Genomic DNA, 20,863 nt, shown 5'->3' with positions numbered 1-20,863 from the left:
AAGGGGGTGCCAACTTGAATAAAACATTGGGGGAGGACAGGTAAGCCCCGCTTCACATCATCGATCACAAGACGTGCACGCTCACACCATTTGAATGGCAATGCCCATCAACTTTGGGAGAGAGCAGCCCCCTCAAATATTTTGTAGGGGGGTGGCGGCGAAGGGAACCCGGCCCCTAGGAAATGGCAATGTATCTATATTGTGTATATGCACCAGTTCTTTCACTCGTTTCGTGATTCGTTTCTACTTATATCCCGCTTCTCTTTCCCAATAGAAACTCAAGGTGACGAACAGTATCAACGCAAGGATAATATTACAGTAAAACACATTTAAAAACACATAGACTGGTTGGATCCTGCCGCCTCTGGATTTATTGGTACTGCTTCTGTAACAATTCCTCATACAGCGTGTGTGTGTGTTAGAGGTGTGTGTGTGTGTGTGTGTGTTCGGGTGCGTGTGTCAATTGAAGGAAAAGTTTTCCACCTTACTTACTTGAGCTTAAGGCTCGTTAAGCTCCGCTGACTCTTTTTCTGAGCAAGCGTGAGTACCGGCAGTCATCCAGGGAATAATAATAATAATAATAATAATAATAATAATAATAATAATAATAATAATAATAAATGTGCATGAATAGGAGTCGTGGAAAGGATAGAAGCCCTAATGAAACCGATGCCAATCATGAGAACCCGGATTATATCTGGTGCAGTAGGGAAAGCTTAAGCCATGATTGTACAGGCTAAAAGTCGTCAAGATGCTTCAAGGCTTTTGTAACTTGTCTATCGCTTTCCCACTAAGCGTTCAAAGCGCTTTACATATATCATTCCCATAATGATTGCATTAGGGAGGCTGTAGGAGAGAGGGGGAGGGAGAGGAACTGCAGAGCATTTCCTGAAAGAGAGAAACAGTACAGTCGTAATGGGAAGTGGATGTGCAGACTGAAAGTGGAATCTACTCTAGCCGAGAGTTTGTGGGTTATCAGGAGGCGGATGCCTATCGAACGACAGGTGCAGAAAGATTTAGACTGCGGTGATATGCACGTTTACCCAGGGGCCTATTGCTCGTGCTTGTTTCTAAGTACGCAAGCACAGGGTGGCTCTGCTGAGACTGGCCGCAAGCCAGTGTGTGATTTGGCTCACTTGCTAGAGCCAGCTGTTTTCATTAGCGTCACCATTTAAGGTACAGGGCGCTCTGCAGAGTCCCATCATCCAGCCCTCGAGGCTCTTACAGCGTAAAGCATTATCAGAGTCAGCCCAAAAGTGAACCACTCTTAATTCTCAGAGAGAAAAGAAATCTGAGCCTCTGGCTAGGCGTGCATACAAAAGCACAGCGTTTGCCAACCCGGTGCCCTCCGGATGTTATTGACAACAACTCCCATCAGCCCCAGCCAGCACTGATGGAAGTTGTAGTCCAGCAACTTCTCGAGGGCGCCCGGTTGGCGAAGCCTCGGTAAGTACAACGGGGCTTATTAGGGCAAGCGTGGCTAGGAAGGCAGCCTTCACTCTGCCATTGAAAACAGCGAGATGGGAACGTGGCCTGGAGAATCGCACCCTTAAATATCGACAACGACGGACACAAGAGGAGAAAGATGAGATGGGGATAAAAGCCAAATGTGACAGAGACAGGCGTCTGGCCAGGCAGACGTATTATATGCAACGTATTATATCCAACACGCATTCCAAAAGAAGAGGGGAGGGGAGAGCGACGACCACTGGCCCTGGCAGCGCGATCCCAGGCGTGCTTCGTCGGAATAAAGTCTCATTTTGCTCGGAAGAAGATCAGGCTCAAGTGTGTCAAAGGCCATTAACGTCTGCAACCTTTAATGCGCGCGAGGTCTTCCAAGAGTAACAGCCCTTCCACTTTAAATAGCTTCCATCTTCCTCTCTGCTCAAACTACAGGGAGGTGGGGGGGGGGAAGCCTCAGCAAAGACATTCCTGCCTTTTATTCTTTTGAGGCGGGGTGGTGAGTTGGACAAAGAGGCTACTTTGCTGAAATGTGTGTTTAAAGACCACAGCGTTCGTCGTCCGACTTGAGATGCTCGTCTTGACAAATTACTGTGTTTCTCTCTTCAACCACCTCCGCCGCCGCCCCCCACCCGCCCCGCGCGCCGCAAATATCCAAGGATAATGAAGCATATGTTTCAGAAATGGGGGGAAAAAAGAGAGAACCCGCTTGGCTTCATGAATTGGCTCGAGAAAGGAAGGATGCGCAGGGAGGCGGGTGTTGCAACTGCTTTTTCTCTCGAAAGTCAGAACAATGCATAGAAAAGCGTCCAGGCTGAATAGGAGACAGAAAGAGAGAAAGAGAGGGGGGAGAGGGAGACTAAAGTGATACGGACCATCCAAGCTCCCCTGTTAACACAATCTTCTAAACTGAAATTAAAATTGATTTTTCTTTTTTCCCTTTAAAAAGAATTCATATTTTCTCTGATCTTTCTAAAATAAAGAGCAAGGGAGCAAGAGAGGGAGGGGGGAGAGAGGACAAAAACAATGTCACTCTCTGTCACTTGGGGTGAGAGATAGGTGGGTGTCGTCGTCTCCCTCCCCCATCTCTTTTTCTTTTTTCTCCAATGGCTCTGAAAGTTTTCATATCCAGACAGTTATGGCGATCCGGGGATTATTTGTTCACGAGAGTGGAAGACATTGGGCACAAACTGAAAAAGTAAAAAGTAAAAAACACAGACCCCAAAATCGCGTGTCGGCCAGTGAAGAGAAACAAATGCATGTTTTTTGGGGGGGGTCGGTGATGGCCAAACCTGTATGGCTCTATATTGCAACATTTCATACTCCCTTCAAGAAGAGATTGCAGTGAAGATTTTATAGAAATGTCCTGACTCCCCCCCCCCCATTCACTCTTCTGAATTCCAAAGGTTTGCACTGCTGTGCTCCCTTAACTTTCCCCATACATTTCCCCCTTTAATTCCTAAAAGGTTAAAAAAAAGAAGAATTGCAATGTAGTGTATGCTTTTATCGCACGCACGCACACAAATTCTCAGTCAGTCCCATCCAGATACCGCGGCTTATCTCGTCAACCACACTTTGACCAACTTTAAAACAAGCCCTTTCCTTCCTATAGATTAAATGGTGAATTATTCTAGAATAATGTGATAGACCACATTTTGGGGGCGGGGGGCGCGAGCGGGATCGTGTAGGAACTGGTAATCAGGAGTGAAGGAAAAAGACCCCCTTCCCTTCCCAAAGATTAGAGGAAGAGGTGAATAGAAAGGGATGGATACGCATTGGGGGAAGAACGCTGATGAAAAGTAATTTCTCATAGGAAAAGAAAGGAAAGTATTAAGGAGAAGGGGAAGAAGGAAAGAGTCAAGTAATGGGGAAAGGAGGTTAAAAATGACTGTGAAAATAAGAGACTGGGGTAAGAAAGAACACTGTGTGTGTGTGTGTGTGTGTGTGTGTGTGTGTGTGTGTGTGATAAACAAGAGCAAAAATGAAAGCGCATGAAAGTGGGGAAGACTAAAAATTGTCCCTGAGTGGCTGATTTTTTATTTATTGTTTGTTTGTTTAAGGAAGAAAAAAAAAATAAAGAAGCAAGGGGAACCGTCAGAAGTTAAAATGCTGATAAATCCCAACACCCACCTCTTCCACCCACCCGCCCCCTTATCCCCCTCCCCGTCGCTGCTTTGGAGACGCATAACACACCGAGAAACCCCTCCCGGCTGCTTGGTTTCCCTTTGAAATCTCCCCCTTAATGAACATCTCCCGGAGCACTAGAGTATCATAAATAAATATATACACTCTGGATCCGGGGAGATGAAATCAAACTCCCCCGCTCCCCATCACCTCCCGCCATTGCTGTGCCCAAAGCTAAGAAAAGCTCGCTTCCCTCGTCCCTAGCAAAGCTTCGAGAAACTTTGGACCCATTTTGGATTCAGAGGAAAGAGTGACAGAGGTGACAGCTGCGGGTGGGGGGTGTGAGGTAGTGGCAGGAAGCGCGGCCCCCCCGCTCCCCACGAAGCTCACTCAGCAAACTCCTCCAGAATCTGCGCTTGGTTAGAGCTGCGCGACGCTGAAATGGCCTTCGCCCCTGGAGGGCGCAAGAGAGCAGCGCTGCCACCAAGGAAACAGCCATGAGACTCCTTGCCGCCGCGCGGAGCTTCCTTGCACCCTTTAAATACCGTTTTCTGGCCAGCCACCTCTCCGCCAGAACCAGCAAACAGGCTCTTCCAGGGACTCTTCCGCGGCAGGCAGGCAGACATGAACTCATTGGGCGGCCTTGAGGGGAAGCAGCTACGTCGCAGTCTCTGTCCCATAGAGCCCTTCGGTGATTGCCTCTCCCCATATGAACCAGCCTGGACCCTGGCCTGAGATCACCATCTGAGGCCCTTCTTCGTGTGCCCAGAGTGCAGAGGGTGGCAGCACGAGGGTGGGCCTTTTCTGTGGTGGCTCCACTTTTGTGGAATGCTCTCTAGGGAGGTTTACCAGGTGCCTTCATTACATATCTTTAGGCACCAGGCGAAAAACGTTTCTCTATAAGCAGGCCTTTGGCTCATTAAACATTATATGGCCTTTTGAATGTGTTTGTGGGAGGGGGGCGGTTATTGGTTTTTGTTTTTTAAAACCTGTATTTTTTGTTCTCATTTTGTATTTATATGTTATGAACCGTCCTGCAATCTTTGGATGAAGGACGGTATACAAAATTGAATAATAATAATAATAATAATAATAATAATAATAAGTGCAGCCTTATATGTTATTAGGCAATGTAGGTGAGGTGCTTTGAACACTCAAGGAGTACATCATTAATTTATTTTAAAATAATTTCCACCCCACCCTTCCTTTCCTTAGAATATTATAGTTTACACTAAAAACAGTAATGCAGAAACAAACAAAAAACTGCAACAGTACAGATCTCCTAAAGGATGGGAGTTCCAGAGGTGGGGGGGCACCACAACCCCCCCTTCTCTCCACCTCCTCTTTCTCTATATAATATAGCTATATATATATATTCCTGCCTAAGTCGTCCCCCCCCCCGCAACTTGCAGGTATTCATAAGATGATAAAGACTGTGTGTGTGTGTGAATATATATATATATCTTTTGCCTACCTACTTATATATTCATGGATCCATTCCCAACTGAACTGTGTCTCCTATATCACTTCCTAATCTTTTTTTCCTTCTTCTTTTTCTTCTTTCTGGTGGATACCAGTCCACACAAAGCCGTTCCCTACAACCATCCATATCCACATGTCGAGCCACCCTGGGATTAATTTGAGCAAGAGTTCACCACCACAACCTGTTCGGAAGGTTCAGCCTCATCATAATTGGAGGCAGAAATAAATAAGGAGAGTGCCTCTGGGTATGTACAGAGTGCGCTCCGCAGCACCACTGAGAAACTACAGCTAACCAGCACACACATCTGGGATTAGAGATTCCAGGTCATTGCAGAGATTTTCAGCCTTTATATATATAAAAAAATCAACCACACACAAAACACACATAAAGCCTCGCATCTTCTCCATCAGTACCCACAATCCATCGACATTCTCTTCAGTCTTTCCATCCCTTTCTGACGAATGAATCTGTTTATCCATCCATCTTTCTCTTCCTTTCTTTCTCTGTATCTATGCATATCTTTTATCTCCCCTTTCCATGTATGCATTGTCTATCTATCCGTCAAATCTCTTTTTCCTTCCTTCATTTTCTCCTTACACCGCCACCCGCCCGCCCCGCAAATGGAGGCTGTCGGGAAGGGCCTCATCCCATCCTCTCTCCTCTTGGCCCGGGTCGCCAATCTCTCCCTGAATATTCAGCTTTTGAGCACACCTCCCACTCGGGGACTGGAATAGCCTGACAGGGTTACTCTCCGCCATGACAAGAAAATGTAAAAACCAACCGAGACGCCCTTTTGTCAGCGGAGGGTGCGGGGTGGGGGGGACGTGGCCGGCTGCGGAGCGACGAATCCTCAGGGGGGGCTGCTCAGCGAGCGGCCGCCGGGCTCTGCTGCAGCGCCCAGGCGCTCTGCCTACCAAGTAGCGTCGGGCCGGAGGAGCGAGACGCTGCCTTAAACGGGGCGCGTGAAATTGAAAGCAGGGCGCAGTTTAGCAAAATGTGGAAAGGGGCAAAAAAAAAATTTTTTAAGCCACCGAAGAGAGGAGGAGTTGGCGTGGTGGTGATGGATCGGGCACCTCCACAAACGCCGGGGGATGTGGAAGCGGGAATAAGTTCTGTAACACAGTGACTTGAAGGGTAATGATTCACACACGCACACACTTTCATTGACAACTCGCTTCCAGAGGCTGCTGAACGTGTGAACTGCTTTCACTTATGGAAAATCGACGAGTTTGAGGTGGCGCCAGGTGACGCAGACTCTCGGTCTGCGGCGTTTGATATGCCACTGCGCAGACCGCCTGGTTCAAGCGTTAAATGATAAGATGCGCGTGTGAAGGTGCCGGCAGGAAACCCAAGTTTTCAAGCACTTAACAGAAATCGGTTCACGCCACCTGCTGATCTTCCAGTAACCCAGTAATTGTGGAAGTGGCATTAGATTTGTCTCGACCCATTCAGACATGGAGGTAATCCCTTGGTGCAGTAATCACCAGGTAACGGACACGCACGTCTGAACCTACCCTTTGCTTGGGGTTTATTGGCGCACTGAGGCCAAGGTCAGCCTGGAAATACTCGGTGCCCGGGAAGGGAAATCTCAGTCGCCTTCCTCGCAGCGTTGATTACTTCCCATGCTTTGCTGTGTGTGTCTGTTAGAACTACAAAGATTGATTAGGGTTACCCAGACATAAGTTCAGTGGGACATACTCTCGAATAAGTGTATTTAGTTTGGCAACCTAAGCATCCCTGTCGTCTACTGCGCGCGAGTTACGCCAGAGCGCACGGGAAAATGCTTCTTTTCGCGCAAGTAGACCAACGCGAACCGAGAAAGGGGGTCTCAATCCTCCAGGCACCTCGTTTTGATTCGATACCTTTCGGACGCCTTTACCGAAGAATTGTGGAAACCGAGAAACCCTTGACGGAGAGAAGCGCAGATCAGGAGAAACCGCTTCTCTCCCGGGAGACGTCTCCAAGAATTGGACTGGAAAGACAGCAGGAAACGCAGACCGGGTGGTGGGGGACCCACGGTGCGCAGGGGCCTATCTTGGCCAGGCGGCTCCGCGCTGATGGATCTGGGCGGTGCGGGAGATCCTCAAGGCCACTGGTTTGGCGAACTTGGGGAGGAGGGGGGTGTTGTATTGGTATTAACATCCACAACCACTTTGCAAACACCCAGCGGGCTGCGAACGGCATCGATTTGCAATTAGGCCGCTCTAATACGCGCCAGATTATGGCAAGGACGCAAAAGGGGGCCGGGAAGTGGAGAGGGGAGACTGGAGAAATCTTCAGTCACATCAAAGCGACTCTCCCCACCCGGCTCCGAGCAAAAGACGCTGCGCTACAGGCGAGATAAAAACCCAAAGCAAAGATCCCCTTGACGGCGCCTCCTATCCTTAGGTGACCTTTCTTTACCGTTCCCCTCATTTATTTCCGCGTAGGGGTGGGGTCTCTTTCTCCCTCCCCCCTCTCTCAAATGCTTCTGAGATCGACCCCCTGCCCAAATAAAAACAAGTTTGTTCCCTCTAAAAGAAAAGATCCCCCATTCTTTTTAGAACCCCCAGTGTGGATTTTTTTTGTGTTTTTTTAATGATTCAATTGCGCGTCGTTTTAAATTCTCCCCCTTTTCGTTAGCATCTAGGCGGCTGCGGGGCTGTTTGTGCTGTTCGTGATCCCAGAGGGAAAGGGGAAGAGGAGGCAGGCGGATGTTAGGGAGAGAGCTTTGGGAAAGAAGCGGGTGGATTGGCCTTAAGCTGCGAAAGGAGGTTGGGGGGTGGGGGAAGAGAGAGAGAGGACTGAAGCGCCGGGTTGCAAAACAAATAGGATGTGAAATCTGGAGGCAAGAGGAAGAAAGGGAGAAAGGGAGAATGACTTGAAGACTCTCATTCCTTCTCCAGCGTGGGACACCGAGCAGTTCGTAAAGACTCTGGCAGCATCAAGTGGGTGACCTGTGAAATGGATGGAGCCATTGTGGAGCCATCGACAAGCTCAGCGGGCCTGTTGTCCAGTGCGGAGTAGGGAAGCACTAAACCATCACGTGTTCAGCAGGCATGGGCGTAGCCAAGATTTATTGGGGGGGACTCTATGTTATTGGGGGGCAGAATCTGTGACGCAATTGGTCAGTTAGTTTTTTATTTATTGATTTAGGGGAGGGCAGCTACCCCCTCCCCGCACCCTCCTAGCTACGCCTATGTGAGCAGGGATGTGTGTGTCCGCCCTTATTAAAGTCACACCGATATTCGTAAGGTTCCCGGGACTTTGAGAACAAGAAAAGTTACTTCCTGGATCTCCTTCCCACGACCAGCAAGGCTGGGCGCAGCAAGTACCTTCTCCCCAACTCCAGCTATCTCCCCTCCGTCCTCATGGCAGAGTAAAACTAATGTTTACGTTTTGTGCTTTTTATTGCTGTAAACCGCTTTGATCTTTTTTGTGACGTAGCGGTATATAATTTTTTTTATTATTTAAAACAAACAAGTTAAAAAAAACAACCGCATCATTTATGTCAACCCGATTTTCAGGGAGATTTCGCGCACGACGCAGAAACCAACTCGGGTGTGTCGCCCAAGGAGAGCAGTGCCCCCATTTCAGCTTTTTCTCTGAGAGACGCACCTGAGTGGTACACGTACCTGTCTCAAACACCTGTTGGGGGGATCAGGTACGTGTACCTACGTACTTAAACATGTGTCGCCCGGTCCTCATCTTTGGTAGCGGGCGGAGCCAAGTCACCGACTAGGGCTGAGAATAAGGGTCTTCCGCTGCCTTCCCTCCATTTTATTTCCGGGGTGCTTTGCGCAGGAGACCTTCCCGCTGCATTGTTGCCAAGGTCTTCGCGCTAGCAACTTTGCTTGTCTCTGAAGTCTCAGGAGACATGCCAAAAGTGTGGTTGGGCGTTACCCCCCCCCTCCCACCTCCAAAGAAGCACCTCAAATCCATTCACTGAGAATTGTCCCATTAAAGTCAATGGATCTTTCTTCTAGGTCATTTCAGAATCGGGGCGCTGGAGCGAGAGAGCAATGAGCTCGACTGAAAGGTCGCACCGTCAAGTACGTATAGTACTTCTTCCTCCCACCCCGTCAAGGTAGGCAGGCTGGCAGCTTTTATACGTGTGTTTTTAGGAATGGAGGCGGCAGGGCTGGGGAGCCGGAGAACGGAGCGAGCTCTCGGATCAAGCACTGCCACTAGTCCGGCCAACAGGAGTGGATCCTAGCACGCTCTCCGGATTGGGAGCGGGCGCGGGGACTCGAGGATGATAATTTGTTAATTTATCAAAGTGACGGCGGTTTGATCTCAATCTCTCATAATGATGGGACGTTAATTAAACTTGTAAGGTCACTTACGCCGATGGCTCGCTCAGTGTGTTTGCTAATTGAACTCTAGGCTCCCAATCGCACACCCAATTTGTCAGGGGCGCCTCTGGCAGCCACGGGGAGACGAGGAGGAAAGGAGCTTTGCAGCGCGCGGGCAGGCGCGTGTTGGATTGGGCGCGGGGAGAGATAAATGCCAGCGAAACAGAGACAAATCTGAAATACCAGCAAAGGGTTAAAAAACCAAAAGTAAGCAAGCCTATTCCTGGACTCTTCCAGGTACTGTTCTGTTAAAGAATCAGTGCTTCTCTTGCTGAGTTGTGAATGCCTAGGCTTATCATGCACAACCGTTCATATTGTGAGTGTACACACAGACTGCCCCAACAGACTAAGGTGGTTTACACATGTGTGTATATCTGTAACAGCAACAATGCTTAGCATTTATATTTCACTCTGTGGAGTGCCAATAAGGCTTCTATTATCTCAGTAATCCTTACAACCACCTTGGCGCTGTAACAGGGCCGAATTCTCACCACCACAATGTTGGCAGGAAACAAGGGGTGATGTGGGGGCATGTCTTGCTTATGACACTCCCAAGTGTTTAGGGTGATGGGGAGGTTTGAAGGAAGGGGGAAGTAGTAAAAGGTAAAGGGACCCCTGACCATTAGGTCCAGTCGTGACCGACTCTGGGGTTGCGGCGCTCATCTCGCTTTATTGGCCAAGGGTGCTGGCGTACATCTTCTGGGTCATGTGGCCAGCATGACTAAGCCACTTCTGGCAAACCAGAGCAGCGCACGGAAACGCTGTTTACCTTCCCGCCGGAGTGGAACCTATTTATCTACTTGCACTTGGACATGCTTTCGAACTGCTAGGTTGGCAGGAGCAGGGACCGAGCAATGGGAGCTCACCCCATTACGGGGATTCAAACCGCCGACCTTCTGATCGGCAAGTCCTAGGCTCTGTGGTTTAACCCACAGCGCCACCCGCGTAGTAGTAACCTACAAAAGCTGCCAGAGAGAACGAGGAGCAGCTTCATCCAAGTGTGCTCCTCACTTGAGGAGTGTGAACTCAAGCGATGGCCGGCATGTGTGAATGTGGTTTGGCAGATATAACATCTCAAGCATTCATCATTAACTGAAATGCCTTTTTTCTCAATGAAGTCAGTTCACTCACTGACCCGCCACACATCAGGCCTTATATGGAATTGGACAACTGATCCATCCAGCACAGAATGTCTGCACTGACTGGAAGTGGCTCTCCAGAGGTTCAGATGGGAGTTTCTCCAAGTCCTACCTTGAGATTGAACTTCTGCATGCAGAGCTGATAATCTACCACTGAGCTGCAGCTCAGTGCCCTGACTAGCCTGCCTTCTGTCAGTCCACCAATTGCCTTACAACCAGTCCAGAGGGTGGCACTGTCTCCTCTTTGCCTGCCGCCTCACAGCTGCCCCCTGTAGAACTCAGCAAGTAGGAGAATTAGTTCTCTCTGCCTATCATTGGCTCTGGCGCCTCCTACTGTTACACTCTCAGCCTTCTGCCCTCCCATCCCCAATGAGTTTCAGCCACAACTTGATACCTGTTGTGGGGTTTGCAGCCAAATCACAAATGCATGTTTTGCTAGACAAGCACGGGACTAGTGCACAGCAAGTTCTTAAAGTTCCTAGAAAGGACCCTCTGTGTGGTCACTTCCCCTGTTTCCTCTGGGCAGAAATTCTGTAACAAAGGAAATACAGTGGTACCTCGGGTTGAAAACGTAATTCGTTCTGGAGGTCCGTTCTTAACCTGAAACTGTTCTTAACCTGAGGTACCACTTTAGTTAATGGGGCCTCCTGCTGCAGCTGCACAATTTCTGTTCTCATCCTGAAGCAAGGTTCTTAACCCGAGGTATTATTTCTGGGTTAGCGGAGTCTGTAACCTGAAGCGTCTGTAACCTGAGGTACCACTGTAATCTGTTATACTTCCTCCTGCCTCTGAGGAGACTCTTTTTCCACCATGCTTCCACACTGATCAGACATGTGCCTGGGGGCTCCACACACATGCACTCTATTTTGCAGCCAACATTGGTATTTTGTACCTCAGAAGTTTTTCTTACCTGTATTGTAGTTGCTGCCTGCATTGAGATGTAAGTAAACCTTTTTTGTTTATCTTACTAAAATGCATGGGCATAGCCAGGGGGACGGCTGCTCCCCCCCAAATCAAGCAAATAAACAAAAACACTTAACTAACTGACCAATTGAGTTGCAGATGGCTCGGTTCTGTCCCCCCCAACAAAAGTCCTGCCCCCCTAACATAAATCCTGGCCATGCCCATGCTAAAGCATGTGGTTCATTCTCTGCAATGTGAGTGAAGAGGGGGAGGTCAGCAGAGTACAAATGAAAAGGATTAAAAAATGTGTACTTGCCTTATTCCTAAACTTCAGCAAGTTGCAAAAGGCATAAGTGTTCTACTTTGCTAAAAAGGCTTCACTTTTGCATTTCTCCCACACATATGGGATAGGTGGTTTAAATTTTAATCTACAGATTTACCGTATTTTTTGCACCATAACACTCACTTTTTTCCTCCTAGAAAGTAAGGGGAAATGTCTGTGTGTGTTATGGAGCGAATGCCTGCGGGTGGCGGGGGGGATCTGCTGCAGTCGTGAGCAGAGGATCCATGGTTCCCCTTCCTTCCCTCCTTGGCGGTTACAAAGCATGGATCCACATGGATCCTCAGGATTTTTGCATTGGGCTACTCCAAACTCACTGTCAGATCACATGTCTGTGGCCACAGCATGAACCACAAAAATCATATATCCACTATTTCGTTTAGAATATTTTTTTCTTGTTTTCCTCCTCTAAAAACTACGTGTGTGTTATGGTCTGGTGCGTGTTATAGAGCGAAAAATACGGTAATCCTCAATCCATCTCCTATACCTGTGGCATGGAGTGGTGGTTTGCATGAGTGAATGGGGCCACCATAGATATAATACCATATACACATTGTTCATATTTCCTCAAACACAATGCTTGTTGATGGCATCTGTTCACACATTCAAGCTGCTATCACCATGTTTTGAGGCTTTCCAGTAATGTTATCACACATCCAGGTCAACTCTTGTGGCAAACATGCATCTGTATGACAGCCCACATAAGTCAATTACCTCAATTCAAGTGGCGATTTGCATGTGTGAATGAGACTATTGGGATAACAGGGTCCCACTGCCTATTGAAATCCTTTAGTATGTAGAGTGAGCAGTGTTTGGCTAGTGAATCTTGGTTGGAGAGTAGACTTTACCTGTTTCTAATCACACAGAGAGATGCTTGTGGAGTGAGAACAGCAACAAAGTGCTTACGGTAATTGTAGGAAGTACACAACTTGGATGGAAAAGCAATTGTGCTTGCTCCATTGTCCTCTCAGATCCAGGGTAATCTCTCATATTGAGGTTTGAGAGAGGAGGAGACAGAGGAAGAGGAGGAGGAAGCTGCAAACAGGACACACCTGAGATTATCAATCTAAACATCAAAGAGATAGAGAAGGCAGTTTAGGTATTATAGGTACAGGGATAGCCTGGGAATGTGGAGATCCCTCACTCTGTGTGTCTTAACCTCCTGCACACCCTTCTTTTGCAAGTTGAGTTGCACCCAAACTTCCAACAGGAAGCAACGCTGATCCAAAACCACACACTGAACTTTGGCAGCAGTTCACATCATGTACAACTCAATGTTTTTCAGCGAAGTCACTACATACACTCATTTACAAATCAAGCATGCAGGTTGTCCTAGCACAAGAAGCATATCTAATTACACCGGCATTCATACGTTACTATCCACTGTATACAGAACAACAGTGGAGCACTGTAACAACATCATGGCAGTGCAGAATGCTCTGGATCAGAGTACTGGGACTTCCATTTCTCATCCCTGGCCTCATTTCCCACCCTGTACCCTGCAAAAGTCAGCCAGCCATGCTGTTGTTGTATATTCTCAGCGTGAACCAGGAAGCAGTGGGGGCTGGTCCATTAGGACAAATGGGGTACAGCTCCACCAACTTCATTTTGGCAGTCCCCACTTGCCTGCCTTCTGACTCATATCCAGTCCAAGGGATAGCCCTGACCATCAGCTTTCTTAGTCTCAGCGTTGCCCTTTTAGGACTCAGCAGAGAAGAGGATAGGGACAAACTAGACTTTCATTGGCAAAATTAGGGTTCCTTGTCTTCTGCCCCACTAGCACCAATGAGCATCAGCCACAACTTCCAGGAAGTGACCTAGCCTGCAGTTTACCATGATGTCGATTGATTGACAGGTGGGATGTCCCACCCACCTGTCAAAGTTGGCCCACAGGGGTGGGGACCAATAAGGATCTGGCCCACTAGGCCAAGAAGGTTCCCTGCCTGATAGATATATAGATGCAGATGTCTTTGTCCTCCTATTCCAGCCACACTGTACAATTCCCCCTCCCACCTAGTTATCAACCTTTCCACCTATCGCTCACACAACATTTTATTTCCCTCTCCTACCCAGTTGCCAGACTCCGCCCCACTCCAGTTTCTCAATATTTTAAAATGATTAAAAATTTTAAAATATGAAACAGTTTATAAATGCTCAAAAATGCTTTTAGAAAATGAAGAAAATATTCAATGCCACCGAGTTGTTAGATTCTTTGCTCAGGGTCGTTAAAACAAAAAAAGGATTGTGAAGAACTCCTAAAAGACCTCTCCAAATTGAGGGAATAGGAAGTAAAATGGAAAATGCAATTCAATGTAAACAAGTGTAAAGTGATGCATGTCAGGGCAAAAAAAAGGTCTTAATTCCACCTATATGCTCCTGGGGTCTGAACTGGTGGTGACTGCCCAGGAACAAGACTTTGGGTTGTAGCAGACAGCTTGATGAAGACTTCCACCTAGTGTGTGGCAGTGGTGAAAAATGCAAATTCCATGCTAGGAATCATTAGGAAAAGAACTGAAAACAAAACAGCCAACATCACACCACCATTATACAAATCTATGGTGCTACCGCATTTGGAATACTGTGTGCAGTTCTGGTTGCCATACCACGAAAAGGATAGAGTACAGTTGGAAAAGGTTCAGAAAAGGGCAACCAAATTTCTATAATCAGTTCAGGAGGAGTTCAGGAGCAGGGCAAGAAGTTCAGAACTGAACGGAAGCAAAGGGAGATGCCCTAGCAAGATCCTGCCGCCCCCAACAAGCTTTGAAAGAGGAGATGCGATGTGCCGAGCTCACTTGTGAGACTCCTCTTGCCTTGTGGGAATATCAAGATTTCAACGGTACACTCTGCCACGGTGGGTGGGTGGGTCTGCTCCCATCTGTGCATGCAACCAGTTAGCCGTGTTTCTCAAACTTGTGCCTCCAGCAGTTGTTGGACTACAACTCCCATCATCCTTAGCTAGCAGGACCAGTGGTCAGGGATGAGTGGAGTTGTAGTCCAACAAGAGGTGGAGGCACAAGTTTGAGAAGCACTGATAGATGAGCCTTGCTGTAGGCCTCTAGTATATTTAAGAATGTAATATTTGTCCTGCTGGATCAGACTGCAGTTGACACCCATGCCATACGTTTAAAAGATTCCTCTCCAAAGAATCCTGGGAACCAGTGCCTTAAATGTATGGTGGAGGTGGGCCTTTTATCTAGTCCAGGATTCTGCTTTCATTTACACAACCCTTGGAAGCTCACAAGCAGACCTCAAAGATAATAATAGAATCACAGAACTGTAGGGTTAGAAGTGGCCCCGAGGGACATCTAGTCCAACTCCCTGCAATGCAGGAATCTTTTCCCCTGATGTGAGGCTCAAATCCACGACCCTGAAATTAAGTGTCTCATGCTCTACCAATGGAGCAATCCCTTACACAAGGTAGCTAACCCAACTGGAGTTTTCCCTCAGCAATTGGTGTTGCCAAGAGGTACAGACTGCCTCTGAATATGCAGGCTTCAATTCATCATTATAATTAATAGCCATTGACAGATGATCGGTGTGCCTGATCCTTTCAAAAAGCTGTTAAAGCTAACGGCCATCATTTTACCTTGCGACGGAGAGTTCCACAAGCTAAGTGCATACTTTATGAAAAGGAAAAATGTGTCCTTGGCAAGCTCAGGTGCTCTTAAGACTGGATTTTGTTTTTCCTTGCCATCATCCACGACCACCTGTTCGAACCCAGCGGGTTGATGATCCTTATCAGGGATGGGCGAATCTGTCAATTTTGCCCGATATACACATATTTACAAAGCATATTTCCCCCTGATTTGGAATCATAGAATTGTAGAGTTGCAAGGGACTCCAAAGGCCATCTAGTTCAACTCTTCTGCAATGAAGGATTTGCGGATATATAAAATGATTGCATGCTATTTTCACTTCTAGATGCATTTGATTTTGCACTGCAAAATTCAAAGGTTTAAGGGTAGCTGCAGTCTCAGTATGCATATTGCTTCAGATACTACAGATGAGTTAGATTTGCCTTTAAATGCAAACTGAAATAGAATTTCTCCACCATTCCTAATCCTTATATACATGGGGACTTGCACTGAAGGGGCTGTTGCAGTTGTTCATGTCCTTTGAAGAGGCAACACTTCCCAGCGCTGCTTGGCCGGGAGCTGTACCTCAGCAGGGCTTGGATAAGATCAGAGGGGACGGCAGGCTATTGAAATAACAAGAGCCCTACAAACAACTCTCAGTGTCCCTTCTGGTTTCGCTTCTTCTGACAAACAAAAAACAAAACCACACACAGTTTCTGTATCTTTGTAGGTGTGTTTTGGGTGAGGGATGAGGCTGGATCTAAAAAAGTTCCTATGCTTTGGGTGAATTTCTCTCTTGCACCAGATCAGCCACTCACTCAGTGTCTCTCATCTGCTCCTCTTCTCTGACCCTCCTTAACTTCAGTCAGTTTCTTTAACTGCTCCAAACAGAACAGCACAGCAGAAAGGCTGCTGGTGGTTCGTGGTTGCCGTCAGTTCAGCTTAATGCAATTTGGAGCTTGTTCTTATTGGGAACGTTGTGGCTGTTATTACCCTGGTGGGAGTGTTTCGGCTGTGGTTCTTGATCTCACTAGGAGAGGGGGCAGTTCCCCCAGGAAGCCTTTGCCTTGGATCAAAGGTGGATCATAGAATCATGGAGTTGGAAGAGACCCTAAGGATCATCTAGTCCAGGGGTCTGCAACCTTTAAGACAAAAAGAGCCACTTGGACCCGTTTCCGAAGGAAAAAAAACTGGGAGCCGCAAAACTCGTCATTATAAAAATAACTTTTTTGTCACTTTTTTATTATTTCCTTGTTTGACCCCTCAGAATTACTCCTCATCATAGAAATAAACGTTAAATTAACAAGTTACCTTTTTTTGTGTGTGTGTTCTTTGCTCCCCTTCAAAACAGTGACCAGCGTACATGCCTCCTTTCAATGCAGTGACCAGCGTACATGCCCCTTACAATGTAGCGGGCAGGCGGGCGGGCAGGAAGGTGACGTCGGGACGGTGCATGACTAACACACGCACCGCCCCCATGCGACGTCACGGCCAGTACAGCGCCCGCCACAGTGGGGAGTGTCGGGGCGCACAATGCGCCTCCTCCCCTCGCTAGTATCCGCCCCGGAGCCGCGGCAAAGGTGTAAAAGAGCCACATGCGGCTCCGGAGCCGCGGGTTGCAGACCCCTGATCTAGTCGAACTGCCTGCAATGAAGGCATATGCAGCTGTCCCATACGGAGATCGAACCTGCCACCTTGGCACCATCCTCTATCCTACTGAGCTATATATGTGCCCCCTAATACAGAGCCTTATTTTTGAGACTTACTCTAATAATAACAATAGCAATAGTATATTGATACAGTGAAGATAAAGGTAAAGGGACCCCTGACCACTAGGTCCAGTTGTGACTGACTCTGGGGTTGCAGCGCTCATCTCGCTTTATTGGCCGAGGGAGCCGGGGTACAGCTTCCGGGTCATGTGGCCAGCATGACTAATCCGCTTCTGGCGAACCAGAGCAGCGCACGGAAACACCGTTTACCTTCCCGTCGGAGCCGTACCTATTTATCTACTTGCACTTTGACGTGCTTTCAAACTGCTAGGTTGGCAGGAGCTGGGACCGAGCAATGGGAGCTCACCCCGACGCGGGGATTCGAACTGCTGACCTTCTGATCGGCAAGTCCTAGGCTCTGTGGTTTAACCCACAGCGCCACCTGAGTCCCTTTATTGATACAGTAGATAATAGCTATTTATCACCAAAGAACTGGGGATAAAAAATTTGCACAACTTCAGAATGTCAGAATTAACTTTTCAGAGCATTGTCACATTTGAGCTTTGACTTCCCCCCCAAAAAAATAACTTCCCTAAAACATAACTTCTGTTATTTAATTTCAGAAGACTCATGTTAAGCATCGAATAGCTAACTTCACTACTTTTGTACATTCCCATATATATATGTATTTTAATTTTAGGCGTACATCCATTTTTTTTAAAAAAAAATTAAATTCAAAGTGTGAATGCAATATAGATGTATTTGTTGACAAAAGTGTTTCATACTGATGCACTTGGTAGGCAAATGTGATTGGCTGTGGTTTGCTGCTGCATGGAAGGTCTGCGGCAAACCCAGTTCTGTTGCCATGTAATGGATGAAATGGCCCTTGGTTAAGAAGGAACCCAGATCTTGCTAAGTTGCCTGTCGCCCTGCACTAACAAATATTTGGTTTGATAGCCTACAACCAGGCACTAGGTGTGTTGCAAAAACTTATTTAGCTTATTTATTTAAGAAGAGGCCCTTAGTTATAAGATTACCAGAAATCCCCGTTTCCTGGGGACAGTCCCTGGATTTACAAATCAGTCCCCATACAAAATCCATTGAAGATGAAAAGTGTCCCCAGATTCATTGAAAAAAACCTGGTAACCTTACCTTAGTACCTTAGTACTAGTACCTTACTACCTAAAACAGGAGCAACTCCAATGGCACCACCCCCCACAGTCTGGTCAAGGAAACCAGTTCTGGATCCAGGGCAAATAAATCCACAGTGGTTTATTGACACTTGCAACTAAAATCTGGAATTCCTGGGAGAAACACCCCAAACCCCTGAGACTAGGCTTTAGCAAATATTCCCCAGTCCATCGCCCAATAAATAATAGAACCTCCTCACATTTGTTTCCCCTGCTTGAGTTGACATTAATTAATATGCGCTAATTAATCTACGGCGCTGTGGTAAATACAGCTACGCTATGCAGCCGAAGCAGGTTGTGCCGTTGTGGGTTTCTGTGTGCCTTTAGCAGTTTAGCTTGTTAACGGGTGCATTAATATTATAACAGTTACTGCTAGGAATACTGTATTATTCAAAGTGTTAACAAATGCTGTACAGTTAAATAAGCCCATTAAGGGGTTACAGTGCCTTTAAAGTTTTCAGTATTTTACAGGAGCACGGAAAAGTGGATGGGAGCAAATAATTAACTGGCCTGGTTTTAAAACCACACCCCTAAATTAACATTGCCACTGCAAATAACTACCGGTATATGAACTGATCCTAAATTATGTTGCTTTATTCCATACGTATCATTTTTTTGGTCGGTGAGGGAGCAAGCATATAAAGATTTACTGAGAGAGAATATCTGAGATCCACTGACTGTGACCCTACCTGATCATTGTTTAAGTCCGCCCAATGTTGTTCGTTAAATAAACATTGCTAATCCTTTCTGTTTCAGGATCTCCTCTTTTTGTTGCCTCTGTTATAGTAATATTTAGAATTTAAATATTTAGAATTACTTTCCCTAAGCCCTCAGAGCATTTCATGTATGTGGATATTACAGATTTGAGGGACGGGAGTTCAGGGATCATGGCTTCTCAAGGGTTTGTGGCTGATGGAAGATTTGAAGCAAGTACACAGTGATAAACAATTGTTTGTGCATGTATGAAACAGACCTAATGGGGGATGTTTGTGGGTGGGGGAGACAATATGGTCTTTGCCATCTCCCAGCTCTGGTTCTATGATTCTAAGGATGGGTTTTCACCCACACATTCTTAAACAGCAGCGGTTTAGTCCAGGAGTAAAGTCCTTCATTCCTGTACTACCCATATTGCAACGCACTGGTGAGTAAGTGTAGACAACACAGAAGGGAAGGGCATTACTGCATGAGCTAACACTGTAAGAACCAGGCTGCTAGATCTGCTTAGTGAAGCATTCTGTTTCCGACAAGCAGAGATTTCCAGGAAGCCCACATGGAGGGTGTGGATGGAATAGCTTTCCTCAGCTGCTTGTCCCTGAGCAGCTGGCATTTAGAGGTGTATTGAATCTGAACCTGGAGGCTCTATTCAGCTGCTGTGGCTGCCAGCCATTGGAGTCACATCCTCCATGAATTTGCCTAATCCCCTGTTAATTAAAGTAATTTAGGCCCATAGACATCACCAAATCTCATGCACCGATTTCCATAAGTTAATTGGACACTGTGTGAAGAAGCCCCAATCTTTGGCCTGTCATGAATCTACCAGCAATCGGTTCTCCTGACATGATCCTGAGCTCCAGTATTATGAGAGAAGGAGAATTATTTATTTACCTACCGCTGGAGTAAATTATGTTGTGAACCGCCCTGTGATCTTCAGAAGTAGGGCAGTATACAAATAATGAATGAATGAATGAATGAATGAGACTGCTGTATGAGGGTACAGGTTTGGAGCCGGTCCTATCATTGGGCAGAGTGAGGCAGCTGCCTCAGGAGCACATCCTTCCTAACTCAACCTTTCTCTTTCATCTTCTCCCTGACTATTTTCAGATGAAACTATGCTGTCAGTGGCCTCAAGTGACATATTTGTTACTGGCTGCACCACTTGAGAGCGCAGGTGGGAAAAAATGCTTGAATGTGCCCCTCCCACTTTAAAACATATGCAAACCCCCACATACCCTGGCATTGCCTCTTTTATAGCTCCCCTCCTACTTTTTGTAGGATCAGGGAGTCTTGTATGAGGGGGAAAGACACAAACATGCAAGTGTGACCTGCAACAGAATGTTGCAGATTGAGGGCTTCAGGTTTCCAGCCAGCCACGACACCCCCCCCCCTCTATTCCGCACCCCATGCAGCTCTGGTTTTGAGTATCCCTCAACATTTAGCATTTCATGCCTGCAGAGACATGTCTTTTGTTTATTTTTTCACGTTATTTTTTCACCACCATACAGGGAGGAGGAAGAGAAGACTGCAAGGATATTGTGGGGTGAGAAACATTGCCTGACAGATAGGAGCTGCCCATTGTCCCAGCACAACTCCTACCATTTCCTCTAGTCCAGCCTGGCTTCAAAGGGAACCATAACTTGGGGTGCGGGATCAGAAGCAGGTTCAGTCTTCGTCATACTGGTTTTTTTTTTGGGGGGGGGGTCCTCCTCCAAAACTGCTGATATCATAATGCTAATATACAAAATCTATGGTGTGACTGCATTTGGGACTGTGTACAGTTCTGGTCCCCTCAGCTCAGAAAGGATATTGTAGAGTTGGAATATGTTCAGAAAAGAGCAGCCAAAATAATAAAGGAGATGGAGAGGTTCTCCTATGAGGAAAGGTTGCA

General features: G+C 46.9%; 1 protein-coding gene across 3 annotated transcripts in view; it reads right to left on the bottom strand.

Annotated features, from left to right (window-relative positions):
- ERFL (ETS repressor factor like) overlaps nucleotides 1-20,863 on the bottom strand; it is a 159,883-nt gene that overhangs the window by 28,403 nt on the left and 110,617 nt on the right. The window contains exon 1 of one of the 3 annotated variants that reach the window (XM_083515938.1): nucleotides 493-518. The exons of the other annotated variants lie outside the window; for them this stretch is intronic. The gene's annotated coding sequence lies outside the window, so the exon portion shown is untranslated. Of the gene's footprint in view, nucleotides 1-492; nucleotides 519-20,863 lie in introns of those variants that run through there. 3 annotated transcript variants of the gene reach the window in all.

Source organism: Podarcis liolepis (genome assembly GCF_965112155.1).
Source record: "Podarcis liolepis genome assembly, chromosome: 7".
Classification (NCBI taxonomy): Eukaryota; Metazoa; Chordata; class Lepidosauria; order Squamata; family Lacertidae; genus Podarcis; species Podarcis liolepis.
The sequence above is the reverse complement of the archived record's forward strand: the minus strand, read 5'-3'. Positions and strand labels throughout refer to the sequence as shown.